This window comes from Varroa destructor, unplaced genomic scaffold (genome assembly GCF_002443255.2).
Source record: "Varroa destructor unplaced genomic scaffold, Vdes_3.0 BEIS01000979.1, whole genome shotgun sequence".
NCBI lineage: Eukaryota > Metazoa > Arthropoda > Arachnida > Mesostigmata > Varroidae > Varroa > Varroa destructor.
In genome coordinates, this window is record NW_019212432.1 from 1 (window position 1) to 5,263 (window position 5,263).

A 5,263-nucleotide genomic window follows, 5' to 3' on the forward strand; every position below is an offset into this window, starting at 1 on the left:
TCCTCTCTCTATATTGCATAGATATGACAATTACTCGCTATTATTTTCTTGACTTTCTTTCTATTTTCACCGCGCCTCGAGAACGGATTTACTTTTATAGCCGTTTGGCGGTGCTACAGAGATAGTGCGCGTCAAGATATACTATGACTAACGCATTGCCAATTGAACCCTATGAATTATAGAATAAAGTAGAAAAGAAACTGAACTTGTTTCAACAAGCAGTGATTATTAGAATTAGGGCTGTCTTACTACTCCAATACGTTAATAGAATTTTTTGCTCACATAACGCTGTTTACTGTTTTAGCCATTCATAGAAATGTTTAGATGACGCCCAGATAACGCAGGTGTCTTTGTGACGCGTGCGCTAGGCTTCAAAAAAATGATTATGATTTTGGCAAAATTATTAAAACGGTGATGTTTGTGTAGCACTTTACTGAAGATTTGTTGAGCTGCTACGATTGAGTGACAACTAATTATCATGAAAATTTTAAGTGATTTGCGGCTGTATGGTAGCAGTACCGTCGGAGCGCAGTTATCAAAGCTTCTTCTAAATTTGCCCACTAAACAAATTCGACTTTAATAAAACGTCTTTCTTTCAAACCCATCTCGTAATAAGGGAGAGACAATTATTACTGTTGATGTTGCTAGCTAACCGTACCACAGGGTCAAATGTGTCGATAAATTATTGTACAAGATCTTAAATAAGATAAATACTTGTAGCCCCTTACAATCATCCTTAGCGTGGATTTACCTACCATTTTTTATGGCTAACACAACTGTTTGCACTCAATAGTGCTTGTTTCAATTAAATCGTTTCGTTAAAATTTATGATTTCGTTTTTAATTAGCTTTTGCGTTTATTTGAATACTTTGACTGTGAAAAATTAACTGATCACTCGAATTCAAATTGAATTCATCTATAAGATGGATCATCGTCAGCTAAATACTAATAAGGGATCCCTAACAAAAGCCTAATCAAGACAAAGCTGATTTTTTGTTTAATTAAAGCCGCACGAGGAAGGTGTCCCCTAGCACTACACTCTTCATTTTCGGTAATACGCTGATTAGAGGCCGCTTATGAAAAAAATAAATAAATGATAATTTCGGCACTAAAATCTTCATTGCCAAACTCTCAGCGTTATCCCATTAGATATTAACAGCGAAAATAATAAAAATGATTAAGCTATTATCTCACAAAAAGCTATTCCTTACTCAAATTTGCAGCAATAATGAGTTATATTTAAGTGAGCGAGCCGTGGGTATAACTGGTTGGAAGACTGTACCAGTTAAAGCTTTTCTACTCCAACCGCATTCGAACTAGCAGCTGTTTTTCTATATTATAATCGTTAGTAGCTATCGGAGCAGCCGCAATGCCTGAATGGTCTCGCATGCCCAATGCGTCGCAGCTGGCCATTTCCAGCGGCTGCGCGCCGTCACTACAGTCTTCCAACAGTTCTGGCGTCCTTGAACTTTCGCCCATCGTCGTAGTACGTACTCAGCAGCTTCCCGTTTAATTTACCTGGTCACTGCAACATTTCACTCGATGCTGATTCTTCGCGGCCGAGCTTTTCCTTGCATCCCTTGCTTCAATGCCAGCGATGACGTGGACTATAACCTGATGCTTTTACCGGTACGCTGCTTCGCAGGCCTGCCGCTTGCAACTTGGTAGTCTTGTGGCTTAGTATAAAAGCTTTCACGGCTAGCAACTGTTTATTGATCACATTCTCACCGTAGTATATATATATATATATATATATATATTTGAAAGGCTTTATTTTGAAACTAGGATTTCTGTAAACCTCCTACTTTTCGCGTTTAGGATTTTGTCACCTGCCCTTCAAGTCTAATCCTTTTAACAAATCTTTTTGCTAAAGTCTAAGAGATGGAAGTTTCGAAATGAAACGTGAAATATTAGTTCAACTCGGCAATAAAACCAGTCAGTGTAAGGGTTCCGCTACACAGTATTATCGACGATATTAGACCATAATGATGCTGTTCTTACTCACACTGTCTACTGGTGTTAGGGTACGTCACGCAGATCGTGCACGTTGCGCTGATGGTACAGCACCCTGCGTGAACTAGGCGCATTTAATGGCTAGGCCTACTGGAGTAACAGCATGTTAAAAACATTTAGCGATACAAAAGGAGAGACCGAAGGTTTTAAGAAAAAAAATGATGGTAGGCTGCTTCTTTTGCTATGAACCTTATGATTAGAAGCGCAAGCTGGTCGAAAAGAAAAAAAAATACACCTCATAAAAGGGAGAGCTCTCTTCATGTGTGGTAACGTTCTATTTTTTTCTCGTTTGTAACTTGTACAAGCCTTTTAATATAAAAACATTGATAATGAATTCTAAATACGAATAGCACAATGGAGAGCCTTCAGAGTTTTTTTTTATTTGTTTTGATGTAGTAGTAGTCTTAAATTTTCTTGCTGACAAAATCTTGAGAAGGACCTTTAACGCGTAAGATGGATCAGAACAGCAGGGGCGCGTGTTATTAAGCAGTATTATCCTATTCCATGTCTTATTATAAGCTAAGCCTTCTCAATTCTAGCACAATCCTTATATGTGTCTAGAGATAATTCCACAAAAATAATCTCAAACGAGATGCAACGTAGCGCATATGACCTCTAACTTGAACTGCTGGAATCCTGCTAATACGTCTACGCCAAGTTCATCAATTCTCGTTACGATTATAAATTTATCGCAATTCTATCAAGTACGGCAGCCTTACGATCGTACAACGGCCCTGCGGCATTGAATTTGCACTCTAGAAATTTAGGAAATCGTTATAATGGTATCTTTTCTACGGAAACCAGACTTGATACGCGTCCTGTAATATAGAGTCTTACTGTGAAAACAAGCAAGAGACTTCAATCAAATATTAGCAAATTTGACAAAAATAAATTATCTGCTTTCCTGCATATGAAACGTCCATTTTAATGATGTTTTGAGTAATGCTTTGTAAAAGGTAACTCTACTATATTAGTCGCAAAGAAGATGTTTTGAAGAAGTTACTTTTTTTTTTTTTATAAGAATATAGCTGTTTGAGTAAAGCGCGTAACCTTGTATGAAGGTATATATCTGATCAGTCTTTCGGCTAGCCTACCAGTTTAGTCATAACATAATTTGTTCCGTAAAATAATCTAACGATAATAAAGCTGACAATAAAATATTTATCAGAAATTTACTGTTTAGATAGATGCCACGTTTCTCATCCAGTGTAAATACTCTGGGTTATAAACCTGGAAATGTAAACCTTTCATTAAACAATCTAAATAGTCTTTGGCTAATTTATTTGATTATTCATTAACTAAAGCCAATCACTAAAAACATATAGCCGCACTGCAATATAATAATATGACACATTTATTAACATTTTTCTTAGGTAGATATCGAGTATGGTAATTTGGGCTAGTATCTGCAATATTGCACCAGTGTCTGTGTAAATCAGCTGTTCAATAGGCTTTATTCAGTAGAACATAAACTGAATTCACGGGTAAATAAATGGGAGATTTTTTCACTTTTCCTACAGTAGTAGTTATCTTCAATGACCAGTTTATTACAAACGCCAAAAGTGTAATAGGACGGGTTTGAGTGGCATCGATGTGGCAGTCCTTCACCTTGCCAGGCTGTGAAGTCGAAATATGCAGATGAATGTTTTAGCCTTAATAGTCTGTGGTAGTCGATCTTTTTGCGTCTTTCAGCTAATGATCGCCATCTTTTGTTTGTACTCTTATTGCTTGTAAAGAGGACACGCCTGCCAGTCAACCGCAAATAACATATGTAATAGATGTAGTATACCAAACCGTATACTTCGTGGTCGGCCTATTTTAAGTAGTATAGATTATTCTTTAACTGACGGAAGAGGTTAAATAATGACAAAACAAGGATTTGACTTTGATGCAACTTTCTACTACTTCATTCGCACAAATAGGCCAAATCCAACCTTGAAATACTCAAGCTAATAATGTTTTTTAGTGATTTTTAGAGGAAATAGTTGACGATAAACGGCGAGATTGTTAGGCGTCAGCGTCCTCCCCGGATTTTAAGCGAATGTTACACGCTCAAAGCCTAGGATTCCCACAAAAGTCTCACAGAAATGGCAACCGTTCTTAGTGTAGTACATTAGTTGATTTTCGAGACTTCTCGGTAAATTCGACCAGTGCTTTGGTTCTCGTAGCGTATCGTACGGTACATGTAGTCTACGTATGCAGCACTTAACCATCGACTTCAAATGCCGTAATTCATGCGCATTCAATGAATGATAGAGACGGTGATAAACTCAATCTTTTAGCCGATTTCCTTAATTTAGATTTCCTTAATCAGACAGCATTTACGCTAAGGCCCGAACGTCGCTTTATAACATTTACTGTAAACTGGTCATTTATAGTGATCAGCACCGCATTGCGTTCACGGCGTGAGTTAGGACCAGGCGTTCAGTTATTACCACTAGTGACCTTACCTTTTCTAACTCGTAACTTGATTGAATCTCGTATACCGCAGTATAACAATTGCTTAATCTCACGCTAACTAATAGTACAGTTGGAGATTATTACACTCATAACTGATCGAAATGTTTTGTATTTTCCACTGATCGGTCTTAATCAATGAAATATATTCACGTAGTGCATTCTGTTTGTAATTTAACAATTAAAAACGAAATAAGACCTTGAAAAATATAGTTTTCATTAGGTCATATTGTACGTACGTTGATAAATATGCGCCTAAAAGATCATCGAGGTTTGATTTCTTTGCGCAAAAGCCGACCTGTTAAGTGATGTTCAAGCTATAAACCCAACAGCTGTTGCACGCTTTCGAGCTGATGAGGTGACCGAAAAGCGAGCGGAATATGGGAACGTCGAGGCAGTGAAATCGAGATAGACGTCACCAATCATCTACCTTTTTGTTGCAGGCGAATTGTGGATTTCCTTTTCTATTCAGCCCAAGTACATTGACACGCTTATCGTTTAGGCTATCTGTCATAGCTTAAAAAATTTATCATCGGCTATAACTTTGTTTTCTTCTCGGTTTAAAATTAAATTGAGGTAAAAAAAAGTAGCACATGTTCCTCGTAGAGTTTCGTCGAGAAAACGTAAACATCGTCGTCGTCATCGTCACTTCTACTATGCTTATCACAGCGCCGACGCATTGAAAATTTCACTGGGGTCAACTTAGGTCTTTTCAGATATGGCAGACAATTAATTTCTTCAGAATAAATTCAAATATTCCAGTAAACCAGTTTTTTGCACAAACAATGACAAG

At 37.4% G+C, this 5,263-nt stretch overlaps 1 long non-coding RNA gene across 1 annotated transcript; it reads right to left on the minus strand.

Annotated features, from left to right (window-relative positions):
• Positions 1-3,341: 3,341 nt before the first annotated feature.
• On the minus strand, positions 3,342-5,031 carry LOC147754106 (uncharacterized). The gene is made up of 2 exons (XR_015318236.1): positions 4,710-5,031; positions 3,342-3,758 (listed from the first exon to the last, which is right to left on the minus strand). It is a non-coding gene; the product is annotated as an uncharacterized LOC147754106 (long non-coding RNA).
• Between the last annotated feature and the right edge of the window lie 232 nt (positions 5,032-5,263).